At 41.4% G+C, this 19,720-nt stretch overlaps 1 protein-coding gene across 18 annotated transcripts in view; it reads right to left on the reverse strand.

Annotated features, from left to right (window-relative positions):
- The window catches only part of ARVCF (ARVCF delta catenin family member), a 1,120,703-nt gene that overhangs the window by 574,474 nt on the left and 526,509 nt on the right, over positions 1-19,720 (reverse strand). For 2 of the 18 annotated variants that reach the window (XM_068243376.1, XM_068243335.1), the window contains exon 4: positions 11,002-11,126. The exons of the other annotated variants lie outside the window; for them this stretch is intronic. The gene's annotated coding sequence lies outside the window, so the exon portion shown is untranslated. The remainder of the gene's footprint in view (positions 1-11,001; positions 11,127-19,720) is intronic. 18 annotated transcript variants of the gene reach the window in all.

Here is a 19,720-nt window from a genome sequence, read left to right on the forward strand (position 1 = left end):
CAGGAACGCAAAGAATCACTCGCGTTCCCAGGTCTGTCGTCGAAAACGGAAGTAGCTGCCGGCAGGGCCAGGAGGATCCGAGCGAGACTGTGTGGGCACCGGACAGCTGCAGGGGGCTGGTGGATGCCCCAGGTAAGTAAAACTCATTTTATAGCCTTAAGTGACCCTTTAACATGAAAAGTAGGAAAATGTTTACACAGCTACTTTGACATTATTTGTACATTGTCCTTTTAGAACAATTGGTTTGATAGTGTTCCTTTAACACTAAAGACAGCTTTTATACTAGTAACATAAGTGAACACTGGCCCACTTAGCTTTCTATACTCTGCAGTCTGATGGTGGAGAATGACTCTACTGTTCATTGCATCAACAGATGTAACCCAAACTTTTCACACTGTGCAAGCTATTACAAGTGTACTCTGCAGTGTGTCCTTTCTGTGTCTTGAAGTTAATTATCTCACTGTTGACCAGATGGCTCTCTGATTACTACTGTTAGTGTACAGGTGGAATGCCCGCAGATTTAAAATGCTTTGTATTATGTCCCAAATCAGCTAGTTTCTGGAAACACTCAACGAGAAGTCAGCCAAGAGCTGCATGAAAGGGCAAATCAAGCGTCCAGCTATGCTTCTTCTGTCTCTCTAAAGCAATAACTCAATCCCAGATTAGGCTTTCAAGCTTTACCTGTGTCAGCAATTGGATGAGGAAGCTGATATGTAAGTGTTTATAAAACCTAATTTTCTCCTGTTACAAAAACAACTAAACTCCTTTAACATTTTCAAATTAGATATTCAAGAAGGGCTACTGAAAAACTATGAGAGCTGGTGGTGCAGATTAAATTACTTGCATTCTGTCCTCGTGTAACAGATTCTAGCAGTGAACAAAACAAGTGGAGCTAAACTCAGGAGTTCCTCCCTGCTCTAAAATATTAGCTACAGCATGAGAACCTTGATGGAAAATGTTTGGGCGAATAATGCACTGATATGATTATCACACCTTCATAACATCATATATGGATAGTCATAGTTATTCGAGTACATAGGCATGCTAGCATCCCTCTGATTGCGGAGCATCATCCCAGCCAAGAAAGACCAACATGGAGTCTCTTGATGCAGCCCCCCTCCTATTGTTTCACCGCCCCCTCTTTTTAGATTGTAAACCTTCAGCAGGGCCCTCCCTCCTTATGTATCCTACCTGATCATGCATCCTGCCCACAGAATAACATCAACTTGTATTACATGGAAAACTACTCCAGTGTATGATCCGGCATTGTGTGTCTTACTGCTTATTACTTGAATTGTGTTGTCCGTCACCCCTAGTAATGTTGTCTGTGATATTGTAATATTGACTGTGTAATGTGTTGGCACTATAAAAAATCCAATTAATAATAATTACTTTATTTGATTGGCCTCTGTATTACTATTTATTAGGATTAAAACATAGTGTTGGAATACAATACAGTAAAAATGATCTGCCTAGCTACCATGTATGAAACCTAAGATATCTGTCCTATTCAAAGCTCCCTCTCCTATCCACAAATGACAGTACACCACTCCCTAGGGCCAGATGTATGCGCTCAGCTGTTTGAGCATAGATCCAGCATAGATGCCACAACGTTACTTTCTGTTCTGACTCAGCCACCAGAAATTAAAAGCAGGAGGACAGGCAACCGAGCTCTGAAAAGGCACTGCACCTTAGATTTCATACATTGAAAAAGGGCAGGGGAGGGGGGGGGGGGCAAATAAACAATTATACTTCATTATATTGGGATTTAACTTTAAAGAGAAACTCCAGTGAAAATAATGTAATAAAGTGCTTCATTTTTACAATAATTATGTATAATTAGTCAGTGTTTGCCCATTGTAAAATCTTTCCTATCCCTGATTTACATTCTGAAATTTATCACATGGTGACATTTTTACTGCTGGCAGGTGATGTCAGTGGAAGGAGATGCTGCTTGCTTTTTTTGACAGTTGGAAATAGCTGTGAACAGTAAAACAGCTATTACCCACAAAGTAATGAGGTTCACAGACAGGAAACTGTCAGGACCATAGTCCTTACATCACACTGTGAGAGGGGTTTCACCACAATAATAGCCATATTAGTCCCCTGATAGGCCCAGTGCACACCGAGCGGTTTTTGGAGCGATCCGCCGGCCGCATCCGCCTGGAAAAACGCTTGGCTAATGTATTGCAATGGGATGGTGCACACCGGCGGTTTGAGTTTTCTGCCAAGCCGCAAACGCACCTCCTGCTGCGCGTTTGCGGATTTCGGAAGCGTTTCGTCCTCAATGTAAAGTATAGGAAAAACGCAAACCGCTCTGCAAAACGCTACTTCAGAGCGGTCTGCCAGGCATTTTTGTTACAGTAGCTGTTCAGTAACAGCTTTTACTGTAACAATATGTGTAATCTGCTACACAAAAACGCACGCAAAACCGCAAGGTATGTTTAGAAAACCTCTCTAAACATACCTAGAATCGCTCTGAAATCAGCTCCCAAAACCGCTAGCGTATTGCGGATCTGCTAGCGGTTTTGGTGTGCACTGGGCCTTAGTCTGTTTGAGAAGAGGAAAAGATTTCTCATGGGAAAGGGGGCATCAGCTACTGATTGGAATGAAGTTCAATTCTTGGTCACGGTTTCCCTTTAAGTATTGGGACCTTTCAATGCAAGCATTTTACTATGTTGTGCCTTATGGGCAGCTCACAGTGAAAGCTCTGTTAACCATGTATGTTTATCATAGTAACACGCTGTTTTCCTCTCCTCTTTGTGCCATTTCCAGAATCCATCACACATTCCTGGACTTCCTGCAGGTAAGTAAACCTTTCACTAGCTTAGACGAATAAAGAAATATTTAGGCATTATAAACGCACTACATTGGAGATATACTGCAGAGTTGCCCAAAGGCAGAAGCTGAAAGGACAAGGCCTTTCAAGGTTAAAACTCATCTAAAGCAAGAAGAAAAATACAAAATAAAACAAATATACCACTGAGCAGTATTTAGTATGTTATGGACATCTCCCTTTGTGCTTTTTTAAGGCACCAATCTTAAAGATGGCTAAGTTTTGAAAAAGGCACAGGATGTGAGACAAAGGAAATGTTACAGTTCTCTCTAGCTTGCAGCCATTAGTTATATTTGAATCACATTTCCCATCATTCCTGTAGGCAACATTTTTTTTTTTATATTTTAAGATATAGGGGTTGATTCACTATAACAAAAGCATGCATTATCAGAGTTAACATGTCTTATCAGAGTTAACATGCCTTATCAGAGTTAATGTGCATTATCAGAGTTAGCGTGCCTTAGCAGAGTAGCATAGCGATTGCTACAAACTTATGCCTGCTAATTGGCAATGACGAGAGCTCCACTCGTCCTGCCCTGAGCCCCTGCGAGTCCAATCACTTTAAAGGACATTATCCCCGCACTTTGATTGGCCCAATAGGCTGCCTGTCAAGGCACGCTAACTCTGATAAGGCACCCTAACTCTGGAAATTCATGTTAACTCTGATAAGCCATGTTAACTCTGATAAGCCATATTAACTCTGTTAAAGCACACTATTTCTTTTAGTGAATCAACCCCATAGAGTGTTATGTTTATATTTTTGGTGTGACTTCAGCAGATGCACACAACATTTATTTACACTCATGCTGGTTGTCAGTGGAGATCTATTTCTGTCTACCTTATCAGTATTAACCACTTTAGCCTCAGCTACAGTATATCTAGGTACTCTGTGACTTTATCTAAGCCACAAGGATGTAGATATATGTCTTGTAGCAGAAGCACAGCTGTACACAATTGCAATACTCATTGGTGAAAGGGAATATATGTTTCCTGAACTAATAAGACTGATTTTTACCTTCAAAAATATTATTTTATTCTCTCTGTTTATAGTGAAAAATGCATAGCATTATTTCAATACATGTAGCATTATTTCAGCTTCAAATATCCTCACCATAAATTGTGACAGGAACATAGTCTAAGTTTTGTGATGAATGGGAGAAATAGCCAAACAAGATTTGCGTTTTTTTATTTACAGTAGTGCTTTTTGGTAAAACTAATAAATAAAGTTTTTTTTTTTCCATTTTGTTCCTTTTTTCCCATTTAAATGATTAGAAAAAAAAATTGTTCTAGGGAAAAAAGCCATACAAACGATATATATTTTTTTTTCATTGACCAAAAGGTTTATTGTGTGTAAAAGGATCATTACAGAGTATACAAGTACATGTGAGAACAGAGTTCTTAAATACTTTACAAAACTTGTACATAGGAAGTATAAGCATAGTCTGTATAATACAATTAACCTGGAAGTAACAATAAAGAGAAGTTACCCATAGAAAGCGGACATGACAATATAGGCATATGGGAAGAAAAAGAAGAAAAGTGCAACCGATGTGGCGGGTCTATGACTGCACAAGAGCTAAAACGCCAAGTGGTTAGGGAAGAGAAAGCCAGAGTTCAAGGGTTTTAATAAATGGACATTTGAGTAGGGTAATGGGTGCTAATGAGCATATATCAGTTAGCAACCTTAGTTACTCGTACAATACATCAGTGGACCTTGTCCAGCCATTTGTCCCAGATTTTATTAAATTTAGATGGGCATCCCCTATGCTGATATACCATTTTCTTGAGAGGAAGAGAGTTCCTTACTTTAGTTTTCCAGTCAAGGAATGTAGGGCATGAAGGGGACAGCCATCTAAATGCTATACATAATTTGAGCATGAACATTGTTTCTATAAGAAAATACTTGTCGAATTTATTTACATCTTCGTTATATATATTCAGAATACAGCATTTGACATCCAGTGTAGCAGGTGACCCCATGGTATCATGTAGAAAGTTGACTACTTGTCTCCATAGATCAGTGATTGGAGGGCAAGACCATAAAAGGTGTAAAAATGAGGGGTTGCCAAGTGCACATTTCGGACAGATATTGGTTATATGTGAGGAGTATTTAGAGATTTGCTTGGGGATAAGATAACTTTGGTGAATTATGTATAGTTGGGTTAAGCGATCCCTGATACAGGGAGATACTAGACGGGTAGCGAGCAGACAGTCCTCCCACTCCTCTTCGTCTATTTGGAAGTTTAATTGCAGCCATTTGTCTTTGGATTTTTCCACAATTGGGCCGGCTATATGCTCATTTAGTATGTTATATAGAGTGCCTATATGGTGTGGCTGTGGGCCGTCTTTAAGGAATTCCATAAGAGTTGAAGTTTCAATGGAAGGGAGGCCATTAGGAAATTGGTATCGCAGAGCATGTTGAAGTTGAAGGTACATAAATTGAAATTGTGGGGATAATGAATATTGGTTCTGAAGATCTATATATGGGCGCAAAGATGACTTTATGATGATTTGGCCCAAGTAGTGGATTCCAGAGTCAGCCCAGTGGGAAGTGTTGCAGAGTTTAAGTAATTCTGGTAATTTAGGATTCTGCCATAAGGGTGTAAAATGTTCCCATGTGGAATGGGACATAAGTCTGCTCGCCGTCCGCCAAACCCTGGAAGCTTGCGTTAGGATAGTATTGGGGTAGGTTTGGAGGGTGAGAGTACCTTTTAGTAGTGCAAACGGGAGATTGTTTGCAGGTTCGGTAGAGGAGAATCCCAGCAGGTCTGGGGATTGTAGAGACTCAGTTACAAACCAGTGAGCTATCTGTTCCAGTTGGGAAGCTATATAGTACAGGAAGGGGGATGGCAGCGATACTCCTCCTAACGAGGTGGGACATTGTAGTATGACATGTTTAAGTTTAGCGCGTAATTTGTTCCATATAATGGATAGTATCAGGGATCTAAGTTTGTTGAAAAATCTCATGGGGATATGTACTGGTGAGTTGTGTAGGATATAGAGAATTTTAGGCATTAGGACCATTTTGACCAAGTTTACTCGGCCCATAACTGAGAGTGGTAATTTTGTCCAAGCAGATAATTTCTGCTGCGTAAGTGGGAGTAGTTGGGCTATATTATCTTCGTAATACTTAGAAACTGAAGTTTGAATCACTACACCTAAATACTTGAAGGATTTTACAACTTGAAGGGGACAGGGTAGCGAGGAGGCCGAGATCTCCGAACCGTCTAGAGACAGAATGGCTGATTTGCTCCAATTTATTGATAGGCCTGAGTATTCGCCCATTTCATTGATTAAGTCGAAAACGGCGTTAAGGGAAGCGTGGGGATCTGCCAGATAAAGGATAGTATCATCAGCGTATTGGCTGATTTTCTCTTCAATAGAGCCAATTTTAAGGCCAATAATCCGGGGGTCAGCTCTAATTTTACAGGCTAGGGGTTCAGCTGAGAGTGCATAAAGTAAAGGGGAAAGGGGACAGCCCTGTCTGGTACCTCTGCCTATTGGGAAAGGGTCAGAGATGTTAGAGTTAGTACAAATTTGGGCTCTGGGGTCTGTATAAAGAATTTGTACCCAGCGAATAAAGTTGTCTCCAAACCCAAACCTGGAAAGGGTGGCCAGGAGGAAAGGCCATTCAACAGCATCGAAAGCCTTGGCGGCGTCAAGTGATACCACCACTCTGCTACCACTGTTAGCATGATTAGCTTGTAGATTAGCAAATAATCGTCGTATATTAATTGAGGTTTTTTTCCCTGGCATAAAGCCCGTCTGGTCTCTGTGGCTAAGAGACAAAATTACTTTATTTAACCTTGAGGCTAATATTTTGGCAAGAACCTTAACATCAGTTGGAAGCAGAGAGATTGGGCGGTATGAATCGCAGAGTAGTGGATCCTTTCCAGGCTTGGGAATGAGCACTATAAGAGCTGTTCGCATGGATACAGGAAGGGAGCCCTGTTCAAATGCAAAATTAAATGTTTGGAGAAGGGGGGCAGCAATAATTTCAGAAAATCTTTTAAGAACTTCACCAGGAATACCATCTATCCCCGGTGCCTTCTTATTTGGGAGTGAGTGAATGGCAGACTCAAGTTCTTCTATAGTAATGGGGGCTTCAAGTAGCTCAACTTGATCGGGGGTTAATCGGGGTAAGGTTATCTCTGATAAGAAGATCTCGGCCTCCTCGCGGGAGAAGAGGGACCTCGGGATGTATAGGTCCTGAAAATATGTGGCAAAGCATTTATTAATAGGGATTGGACCAGTGACTACAGAGGAGTTTGCGTCTTTAATACTACTAATGGATCCAGAGGAGGTTCTATTTTTGGCCATTCTAGCCAGAATGGTACCAGTCTTTTCACCCTGCTCATAAAATGTTTGTTTTTGGAAAAAGTTTTTAGCCTGGGCTTTTTCCTTCAGTACGAGGGTTAATTGGGTTTGAGCCTTTTTCCAGGCACCCTCATTCTCACCGGTGGGGTCCCCCACATATGTCTGCTCTAGGATAGGAATCTGCGACTGTAGATCCTGAATATATTTATTTGTTTCTCTTTTGTGGTAGGAGACAGCACTGATGAGGATGCCCCTCAGGTATGACTTAAAGGCATTCCAGACAAGTGCCTTGTCCTCATCCTCGTTGTGTGTGTGGAAATAAGTTGTTAATTTATCTATTAACCAGTCCTCAGAAGTGAACAAGGAGAGCCAGAAGGGGTTAAACTTCCATATAATTTGTGTGGGAGTATTATCCCAAGATAGAGTCATGCTGATTGGGGAGTGATCAGAGACAATGCGAGGGAGGAATTCAGTGGCCAATATCACCGGGAGCAAATTGTTGGATACAAAAAAGTGATCCAGTCTGGAGAGGGTGTTATGGGATGCGGAGAAGCATGAGTATTGTCGTAAAGTGGGGTGAAAATAACGCCAGGCGTCAACAAGGGACATCTCCTGCATTAAGTGAGCAAAGGGCGTTGCTTTATTGGCTGCGGCAGGAAATCTGTCCATAGCAGGGTTACAGACCATGTTAAAGTCTCCCATCCAGATATTGGGACATATAGGAAGTGTAGATATAAAATTTAAGCCTTCTTTTAACAATATTGAGGAGTAAGGAGGGGGAATATAAAAGGCAAGTAGTGATATAAGTTTATTATGAAGTAAGCCATGCAAAAAGACATATCTGCCGAATTGATCAATTTTAATAGAGTGTGATGTGAAGGGGACAGACTTCCTGACGAGAACAGAGACTCCTCTGGAGTATTGGGAGAATTCTGAATGATATGCTTTGCCCACCCAATGTCTCTCCATGGATTTGGATTTACTACCGGTGATATGTGTCTCGATCAGTACAAGTATATCTGGCTTTCTCTTGTTCACATAATTCAAAGCTGTGGAGCGTTTGATGGGGTCATTTAAGCCTCTAACGTTCCAGCATAGTATAGTTAGATTCTTAATATTCGCCGCCATCTAGTGGGTAAAGTGAGTAAGTGGTAACCATAGGAGAAAATTATAAGGGATGCATAATGTTGTATCCGTGGGTACATTATAGGTCAGTATTGTAATAAGTAAAAGACAATAAACCTGTGGGGTCAATAACTGGTATAAAGCACAACTTAACTGAAAATAAAACATTCCCAAATAAACACCCTGCTTCACTGTAACAGCTAAGTGAAGCTTAGACCCTAACATGTATCCGTGTAAGATCAAGAGAGCAGACTAGGGCTAAACTAAGCACATCCAATCTGCTCACGGATGAGAGCCGACACGAATAGTAAACACTACAAAATGTAGGCAAGTGAGGTGGGGCGACCTCCCAAATATCATAGGAGTGTATCCGGGTACACTGACACCCTGGAGCGAGCAGCGGACAATATCTAAGTTTAGAGTTAGAAATATTAGGCACATTTGCTGAAAAATAACTTAGGCCAGAGGTGGTTGATTATGAACATAATAAACCGTGATGTGGGACATTGCACCTTAACTATATTCATGAAGTGATCAATACAGTAGCAGAGGCCCGGAGTCATAGATTTCGTAGACAGGTACTGCATGAGATACATGATCCAGGGCGACTCAGGGGAATAGTTAAGTCCCTAATGCAAAGGTAGAGTGGAAAGTTATCTTCCAGTTGGGTTGCAGAAGTGAAGCGGCAGTCCGTTAAGGGATAATGCAGGCCCAACGTATTCCAAGTGTAGAGGGGATGATTAAATTCAAAAGGGCACAGTACCTTAACGTTGTGGCGAGGTGCGCCTGGAGCTCTTAGCGTAGTTGCCCAGCCAGGTGGCGACGTCTTCGGGGTCCGTGAAGAAGTGGGACTTGCCATCCGCCAGAATCCGCAAGCGGGCAGGGTATAGCATTGCGTAATTAAGCTGCTGGTCTCGTAGCTTGCGTTTAATGGCGGCAAATTTGGCTCTTTGTTTCTGCACGTCATTGGTGAAGTCAGGGTAGAACGAGATTGTAGTGTTCTCGTACGAGATGGCGCCCTTTTCCCGCGCGGCCCGTAGGACCGTATCTCGGTCCCGGTAGTTTCAAAGTTTAAAGATGAACGTGCGAGGGGGTAGTCCTGGTGCAGGGATGTTGGGGGATATTCGGTGGGCTCGTTCTACCACGAAGACATGCGAAAAAGTACCTTCACCAAAGAGGGATTTCAGCAGGGCCTCCGTGAACTGCTCCGGAGAGTTGCCTTCGGCCTTTTCAGGTAGGCCTACGATCCTAACATTGGAGCGCCTTTGACGATTTTCCTGGTCTTCCTGGCGATCCATGGTAGATTTGACGTTTTTTTGAACTTGGCCCATCTCTCTATTCAGCGGGCGCACCGAGTCCTCCAAGTCACTGATGCGTTTTTCGGAATCCGTCACGCGGTCCTTTAGAGCGACCAAATCTTGCCGCAGGAACGTGACATCCGTTCGTACTGACCCCAGCGTGGCAGTGATGACCGCAAGGGAAGCCTGGCAGTCAGCGATGGCTGAAAGAACTTGTGCCAGGGTGGGAGTGGGTTGTTCCGAGTCCGGAGGATCAGAGCTCCCTGCCTCAGAGATCGGGGAGTGAGGCTCCTCGACGCCATCTTGGTTCCCTCGGCGGAACTTTTCTAGCTTAGCAGCAGCTGCTGATACCCGGGGAGTCGTCATCTTGATGCCAGCGGGTATGGGGAGAGGTCAATGACTCCAGGGACCAGTTAAGGGAGGTGGAAAGGCCTTCAGGATAATTGTAAAAGGTCAGCCAGACGGGAGCTCACTCGACACACGTCCTCACGCCATGAGCTTTCGGCCACGCCCCCACAAACGATATATATTTAATTTAGATGTCATAAGTAGGGATAACGTTATTGCTAATTAAATAGGGACATAGCTAAAACACCAAAGCTGCTCTGATCCATAAGGGGCAAACAAGGTCTAGATGCAAAGTGGTTAATTATTTCCATCCTTGAGGGGGTGTGGTAAAAAGAAATTACAGCTGACTAACAGCCTGTAATATTGCAGTCATAATGGCAGACTGTCAGTACAAAGTCTCCTCAAGAGGATCTTGAAAAGAAAGCTGAGGATTAGCATGTGTATTAGTAAACTAAGTAATAGGGCTACATAGTGAATTTAAAGCACTGTACATGAACATACAATTCATCCATTGATTTTGTTATTGTTCCCTTTAGAGAGTTTTTAAAGGACAACTACAGGAAAAAAATTGTAAAGTTTAAAATACGTGCATATACATTGGATATTTCTCCAAGAAGTAAAATGTAGCATAAATTACTTTTTTCCCTATGTCACTTACAGTAGGTACTGAAAATCTGACGGATCTGTCAGATTTTGGACTAGTCCATCTCATCATGGGGGATTCTCAGCTATTTCTTTATTTAAAAAAGTACTTCATGAACTGCAGATGCTCAGTCCAACTGCCAGAATAGTGAGCAAACAAATATGGAAGTCGTCTGACATTTTTGTATGGACTTTTTAGGGAGTGCTTTTGTAAAGAATAAATGTGATACTAAAAATCTCCCACGAGGAGATGAACTAGTCAAAAATAGTCAGATCTGTCGGCTTTTTACTACCTATTGTAAGTGATAGCAATGTAGGAGAAAAGTCATTTTAAGTGTATTTGACTCTGGGAGAAATGTACATTTTATATGTATGTACTTTCAATTTCATTATTTTTCATAATTGTGGTCTTATAAGCAACTGTGTCTTACTTACTGACATTGGTGTCTTTGTTGTTATTTGCTGGCTCTCTCCACCTTGGTGCAGTTCCACAGAAACAACCTAGAGGCAGCATTTCATGTCCCTCCATAGTTCTGCCAGCTGGCCACTTGGCACTGTCCCTGAATACAGAATTGCTATAGTGAATGGCTGACTGTACCTTACTGGTGCTTCAAGCTCAATAGGATGTTTCCACCTTCTACAATAAGATGTGTTTACCTAGAAATCTCAGTGCTATTGCTGCCTCTGCTTAGATATTACCAATATTACTGTGAACCTTACTTATGCTAGCTGATAATTACCAACATTTTCTTTGCAAATTACACCAAAAATACTTTAAAAAATGCAATCTCTCAAATACACATTAATATGATTAACGTATACCTGACACAAAACTTATGGTGCCCATACATGGTACAATTCTTCATTTTTTTTTATTAGATAGTTTAGTTCGATTATTCCATTAGATCGATTATAAAGATTTTCCAACATATCTGAGCAGAGATTTATAGAAAAAACAGGGGTATATGTTAGTTTTTCTTGATAAAAAAAAAAAAAGATGATTTTCAACTTTCATTCGATCTGATCATTTTGGTCGAAAAAACGAGAAAATCTAACTTTTTATTGTACCATGTAAGGGCACCATTAGGAGATTAAACTGAGTGTAAAAATAAAAAAATAATGCCCTCAGTAAAAATGTCAATATGGTCAGTAGTACCAGCTGCTGAAATAGCATGCAGATTTCATATGTTCAACTTCTACTGTCAAGGGATATGTGATTAGGTTTGTCTTACTCATTATTCAGCTTCTACAACTGTGATGTCAGTAGGAAGCAGAAAAATTAGTTTTGGACCCCCCAGTGTGAAGTGATGGTTTAGGATCTGAGTGTCGGCCGCGTAGTGCCCGAGTTGGGTGCCTCTATAGCTATAACGCTAAATTCCGCAGCCCATATTCAGGTAATTAGTGTTCCAGTAATCGCCAGATCCCAAATTACTTCTCCCTCTTCTCCCTTGCTCTGTGCCCAACTCACCGGTGGTGTACATATCGGTATGGCCGCAGTGGCCCATGTAGACCGACACTGTAACAATTACAACTATATGCCTACAGAAATTTTTGCATCTTTTTTTTTTTTTGTTAGTGTTGTTAGCATTTGGAATTACAGTGTTCGGGACCAGAACATATGCATTCAGTACCGTTTAGCTGTGATACTTTCTCCTTACAAGCTGGAAGGAGGAAGTATCTGATTTAAATGTAGCTGTTCGGTGCTAAAATGGTGCTGAATGTGTGTGTTCGGGTCTCAAACACCGCAATACCAAATTCGCACAACAACACTATATTTAAATAAAGCCTGTAAATAAGTATTCTCAATGGGCATCTGGAAATTTGGTGTAAAAAGCTCACCTTGAAATCTACATGGTAGTAAAACTGATTTATGCCGCCTGTATTTTAGATGGATGCAAATAATTTACGATTGCTGCTTCTGCAAAGTGAAAAGCACATTTCTGCACAAACGAACAAGACTATAAACCTGACTTATGCTCATCTGATTAAACTTCTACATTTAGGCTTCTATTAATTGCATCTTTCATCTAAACACAGCTTTCCATGTAAAAAATAAAATGCACTTATCAAAAGCAACATAAATTTTAGACCAACAATTGACAAAAAAAAAATGACAATCACTCCCTAAGCAAGGGCAGCTGTGCATTTTTTGTGAGTTTTTAAACTAGATTCCCTACAGAAGTCGGCATTCAGATTTGTCTGTCAATCACTGGGGATCCAATTTCCGACTAAATGAAACTCATCTTTACTGCCACAGAAATAAAAATTCATTCAAAACAGCCAAGTCTGAAGGAAGCAATTTATTGAAAGTGTCAGGTTTGCATAAATTAGGCTGAAGTGGAGGGTGGTAATGGGCCCAGCCTCTGGAAGGAATACTCAGGGCAGATCTCTCCTGAACAATTAAGACAGGAATTTTTCTTGAGGAGTTGAACATGCTGTAACGCTGATTAAACAGGTGGGCATCAGGGATGAGCTGTCGTATCAATTTATCAAACCTTCAAACTTTACAAGAGCAAACTTTGGCTCACACAGCACAACTATTAACCTGAATTGATGGCGGAGTGGGAGAAATATTCAGTGCCGTTGAAGCCATGTGTCAAGACCAAGACTTAAATTGTCAGAATGTTTTGTTTTTGGTATTCCTAATATTTTTTGTAAAAATGAAGAGGTTTGATATTTAGATGCAGGTTTGATATTTATCACCTGCATCTAGCAGGTGGCAACTCTCAAATGTTTTAATTAAATGTCCCTCACGAAGAAGCAATTCTCAAGTGGTTCAGCTGGCTGTCCTTCAAGCACAGGCAATTCTCAAGTGTTGTAGCTAAATGCCTTCATGCAGAGGCAACTCTCAAATGTTTTAACTGGATGTCCTTCAAGCAGAGTCAACTCTCAAGTGCTATAGCTAAATGACCCTTATGCAGAGGCAACTCTCAAATGGTTCAGGTTTCAAGCCGAGTCAATTTTCAAGTGCTGTAGCTAAATGTACCTTGTGAGAAGACAACTCTTAAGTGGTTCAGCTGGCTGTCCTTCAAGCAGAGTAAACTTTCAAGTTCTGTAGCTAGATGACCTTCATGAAGAGGCAACTCTCAAGGGGCTCAACTTACTGCCCTTCAAGCAGAGGCAGTTTTCAAGCGCTGTAGTTAAATATCCTTCAAGCAGAGGCAACATTTAAGTGCTGTAGATAGGTAAATGTCCCTCATGCAGAGATAATACTCAAGTGTTTCAAACTTGTCCTTCATGCAGAGGCCATTCTCAAATGTTGCAGCTGGCTGTATTTCATGCAGACGCAGTTCTCAAGTGTTCCAGCTGGCTGTCCTTCATGCAGAGGCAACTCTCAAGTGTTTCAGCTTGCCGTCTTACATGCATAGGACATTCTTACATGTTCCAGCTGACTGTCATTAGGGGCAGCTTTCAAGAGTTCCAGTTGGCTGTCCTTCATGCAAAGACAACTCTCAAGTGGTTTAGCTGGCTCTCCTTCAAGCAGAGACAATGTTCAAGTGCTGTAGCTAAATGTCCTTCAAGCAGAGGCAACTCTCAAGTGTTGTAGCGACGTAAATGTCCCTCATGCAAAGGCAACTCTCAAGTGTTTCAGCTGGCTGTCCTTCATGCAGAGGTAAATCTCAGGTGCTCTATCAGGCTGTCCTTCATGCAGAGGCAACTCTCAATTGCTTTGGTTTGCTGTCTCTCACGCAGAGGTAATTGCTCCATCTGGCTGACCCTTGGTCTGAGGCCTACTCAAATACTCCAGTTTGCTCTCTCACTTTCAGAGGGAATCCAGCAATCCTCAAGCACTCTGACAATCTGTTCCTCTTGCAAACACAAGCCTCAAGCATTCCAATGAGTTATTTCTCATAAGGAGGCAATTCTCAAGAGCTCTTGTTAGCCACTCCTTTGGCAGACGCAACTCCCAAAATGCTCCAGCTCTCTGTTCCTTAAACATAGGCAACTTTCAAGTGCTGCAGCTAGCTGTTCTTCATACAGAGGCAACTCTAAAATGCAACAACTGAATGTTCTTCATGCAGAGGAAATCCTCAAGTACTCTAGCTAGCTATTGCTCAGGCAGAGGCAACTTCCAAGTGCCCAGCTGGCTGTCTCTCTTTCAGAGGCAACGGTCAAGAGCTTTAACTAACCTTTCCTCATGCCCAGGCAGCCCTTAAATGCTCCAACTGACTGTCTCTTATGGAAATACTGAAGTGCTCTAGCTAACTACTGCTCAGGCAGAGGCAATGCCCAGATGCTCCGTCTGGATGTCTCTCTAACAGAGGCAATTGTCAAGAGCTCTAACTAACTTTTCCTTATGCCGAGGCAGCCCTTAAAGCGGACCCAAACCAAACATGTTTTTAATTAAAAATATTTAGTTGCAATACTCTGACACATACAAATAAACACTCCTTTAAGCCTATGAGCATTTCAGTGCATGCTTTTCACCCTTCTCTTTTCATAACTAGGGTTATACAGGTGGAAGCCATTAGCAATTTCTCCTTTGCCGGATACCTCCTACTCCACCAGTCTACCGGATTCTGTCTCAGCAATATGAAAGGAAGGGAGGGGTTCCTCCAATAAATGTAAAATAATTTATATTTGTCATCATGCAGCTGAAAAAAGGCTGCTATTTATTATTATAATTTAGAAAATAGATTTTATTTCTGAAATCTTGTATTATTAATTTGGGTCCACTTTAAGTGCTCCAGCTTGCTGTTTCTCATGCAGAGGCAATCCTCAGGTGCTCCAGTTTAGTATTTTATTATTATTATTATTATTATTATTATTATTATTATTATTATTATTATCATTATTTATTTATTTAGCACCAACATCTTCTGTGACTCCTTACATAGTACAAAACAAATATTGGGGAACATCTATACATCAGTTCACAACATCATGACATCATGACATCCAGCAATACAAGTACAAATACATACTGTACATAGCTGATGTGTAGTTTGAGACATCACTTAAATCGGCACATGTTCATATGGTAAATTACAGCAAAATTAGAAACAGTAGGAGGAGGTCCCTGCCCTTATATGCAAAACGCATGTTTTGCACTGTGTACATTTTTTCTTTACAAAAGCACATATCTGTTTAGATATGTATGAGCAAAAATTATTTAAAAAAATGCTATCAAAATACAAAATGTTCTGATGCAGAAAAAAAGAAAAGCATTCTCTTTGGTGCAATTTGCCTGTATAGTGACCCCAATCCTCTGCAGTGTTTAAGAAAGGATTACATATGCCTAAAATTCTCCAGAGCGAGGACAATGTCACATGGGGCGTGAATAGCTGTCAGGCGGGCCTGAGCTTCAGAGCCTAATCACTCCTGTGTGACGCCGCACAGTGTTCGTCCTTCATGATTTCCTGTCAGTAAGGAAGTGCCTGACAGCGCTAAAAGCACAAGAGAGAAAACTGAGCTGCATGGCATCAACCTTAAAAACAAAGTCCAACAAATTCTAGTAAGAACATTAAAAAAAGAGAAAAAAAAGATAGCTGTATTTTTCTAACAAAAAATACAATCACTTTGTAAAGTTGGACATTTATAGAGGAATTTTGACTATATACAGTACTCTATAAAAAGCACTGTAGAATATGTCAGTGCTACCATATATCAATGCTAAATTTTACTTAATTCAGTATTTATGTAGCTCTGACATATTTTATTGTATAGTATACAGTATAGTCACACTCAGGGCTAGATTTCTGAATAGGCCACCAAGGTCCGGGCCTTGGGCAGCTGCAGCCCATGGGGGCACCTGGACATGAAAGAGGGGTTGCTACAAATGAAAGAAAAGGCTGCAAATAGGGAGCAACACATGAAAAGGTAAGGTGATGTCCAAGAGAGCTGTGCATGAAGGAGAAGGTCTGCAGTACAGGGATGATACACATGGAATAGGTGGCGGCACATGCAATGAGAGGAGCGTTGCTGCGCTTGGGAAGGGAGCTCAATATATTTGGCCTGGGGCAAAAAAAGGATAAATCCAACATTGGTCACACCATAATCATACAGTATGTCCATCATAGTCAATAGTATTTTTATAACCCACAAAACATTATTATTATTTAGTATTAATATAGCGCTGACATCTTCTGCAGCGCTTTACACAGTATATATATATATATATATATATATATATATATATATATATATATATATATATATATATATATATATAGTCTTGTCACTAACTGTCCCTCAGAGAAGCTCCCAATCTAATCCCTACCACAGTCATATGTCTATGTATGTATCGTGTAGTGTATGTATCATAGTCTAGGACCAATTTAGGTGGAAGCCAATTAACTTATCTGTCTGTTTTTGGGATGTGGGAGGAAGCAGGAGTGCCCGGAGGAAACCCACACAGACACGGGGAGAACATACAAACTCCTTGCTGATGTTGACCTGGCTGGGATTTAAACCAGGGTCCCAGTGCTGCAAGGCGAGAGCGCTAACCACTACGCCACCGTGCTGCCCACTACGCCACCGTGCTTTTAACATTCAGTTTAATACAGATATGAATAGGGTCTCTCTTTTTATACTATAGCTCTGTTTTACTTGACGGAAGCATGCCATTTCATTACATAGTGATACATCACTGCTATTGGGCTGAACAAAGTGAATACACTGAGAATATCACAGTAAACAGTTTAGGAAAGACTTCCTATATTATCAGATGACATTACACACATACAGTCCACATCACATCCTTTGTGAAAACACCTGCAATAAATGTACAGCTACTTGAGTGAGGCTGAGCTATACAACCTGACCTACGACTTTTCTCTGAGCCTATTACTATACTGCTGTACCTCCTCCTGTATTACTCTCACTTCTGGTTTTCTTAGTGTTCACAAGCAAAACATTATTTATTTTGTGCTCTGCCCTGTAATTACTCTGCGTCCTGCTGCCGCAAAGAAAAATATGCTTATGCTACCAAGTGAACTTTCAAAGACATTAATACAAAAATATTAATATCTGTGTTGTTACCATTCCTTCTGGCAAATTATACAAGATGTTATTGAATTTTTTAAAAGGAAAATGATGTGGACAGCATGACAGAGTAATAAACTAAGCATATCTCAGTGTGTCCATTCATCAAACAGCAAGGTACCGCTCCCAGGGACATTAACAAATAAACACAGTGATTCGCATCCATTTTCCCAGTCACACGCCTGATTTATACCTGAAAGACATATGGCACCATATGACTTCTTCCAACAACTGCACAAATTAAAACCGACAGCAACACAGCAGCACTTCTAGATGTATTCAGGATGTGCGGACTAGTCAACATGATGACTATACAATCCAATGGGATGTGCCCACTGGGTCTATGTTTCAGCAATGTATGCTGCGCCTACAGTATGTATGCCATCTTTACTGTTTAGAATGAGTGTGGAAATCTCTCTCTACTATTTTAATTCTTCCCATATCTGAACTAAACATTTGTGATCAAAGACAGTGTGGTCCCCACTTGTGTTGCCTGTGACAGACAGACAACATTTATATAATAGAGCTACAGCCACTAGAGTACACTCTTTAGGCAGAAGCAGTGTTAGGGTCTTACTCAAGGTCTCCTAATGAATAGTTGCTGTCAGGAAGAGCCTAGATTCAAACCCTGGTCACCTGTGTCAGAGGCAGAGCCCATAACCATTACACTATCCAGCCACAGGCAGTAAAAGTAAAAGGTATCCATAAGACAAGACACACAGGCTCTTATTCAATTCACTTTTTCTCCTAGGAGATCATTTTTATTCCTGGTGGACTCAAATGGCTTAAAGAGAAGCAGAGACGTTGAAAAAAAGCTTTTATACATACCTGGGGCTTCTTCTAGCCCCCTAAGCCTGGATAGCTCCCACGCCACCGTCCTCCGCTGCCTCTATCCGCCGGTACCGGGTCCCGTACTTTTGGCCAGTCGACGCAAGCGCAGTGCGTCACTTGCGGCGGACGCGGCCAATTGTACGCAAGAGCAGGGACTCCTCCATATCCTTACGTATGCGCCTCCATACTACGCAGGCGCATGCGTAAGGATATGGAGGGAGTCCCTGCTCTTGCGTACAATTGGCCGCGTCCGCCGGAAGTGACAAGACCCGGTAGCGGCGACAGAGGCAGCGGAGGACGGCGGCGTGGGAGCGATCCAGGCTTATGGGGCTGGAGGAAGCCCCAGGTATGTAGAAACGCCTTTTCATTTTTTCAGTACTGTTCGTCTCTGGTTCCCTTTAAGAGCTGTAGCCACTTGGGGTGTGCTCCACTAGCAACCAGGATCAATAGGGAGTCTTGCCAAGATACTCCTGACTGTTTTACATATTGGATTTAACTTGGATTTGAGCCTTGGTCAAAGGCTCAAATCCTGCATGAAACGCAACAGCCTTAAAGTAAACCAGAGATCAAAATATCTAAAGAATCAATACTTACCCGGGGCTTCCTCCAGCCCCATAAGCACGTGCGAGTCCCTCGCCATCCTCCCGCGGTCTGCCGTTCAGCCGCGATCAGCCCCAGTAATTGGCTCGGTTGTGTAAGTCCGGGTCTACTGCGCATGTGCGGGAGGTCTTTACATTTTTTGATCTCTGGTACAGATTAACTATAACGTGAAGCACCTTCCTTGCCAAAAGACATTCTTCCAGACTATGGGTAAAACATTACACATTGTTATATTGTTCTTTTATAAATACTTAGGGCCTGAGCCCACTGACGCAGCTGTGTCCGCTTTTCAGTTACACATCAATGTTATAGATGTTGAAAAGCAGACAGAAGCAGATACAACTGCGTTAGTGTGCCCAGGCCCTTAAAGTGAATCTTAAGGTGGCCAGTGACACACACACACACACACACAATTCAATGTTCACTACCATGCTGCTAAAGTGGTATATAAAAACAGGAAAAAAAACTATAAAATATTGTGCAAAAGGATACATCGGTTAAAACCATATTTAGAATGTGCATTTAGATGTCCAGGATTGAAAATAAAGCACATTTAGTACCATTTATAGAACTTATTTATTTACAACAGGAGTTACCAAAATGCTTTCACAAATGGAAATAATGGATATAAGCATGCTTATTTGGGAACAACTTAGTTAACCCACTTTATGCAGAACACCCACATGTCCAGGAAGCCTGAAATCTGGAAAAAGAGTGTTCTTTATGTTTCATGTGTTGC

This window comes from Hyperolius riggenbachi, chromosome 1, assembly GCF_040937935.1.
Source record: "Hyperolius riggenbachi isolate aHypRig1 chromosome 1, aHypRig1.pri, whole genome shotgun sequence".
Taxonomy (NCBI): domain Eukaryota; kingdom Metazoa; phylum Chordata; class Amphibia; order Anura; family Hyperoliidae; genus Hyperolius; species Hyperolius riggenbachi.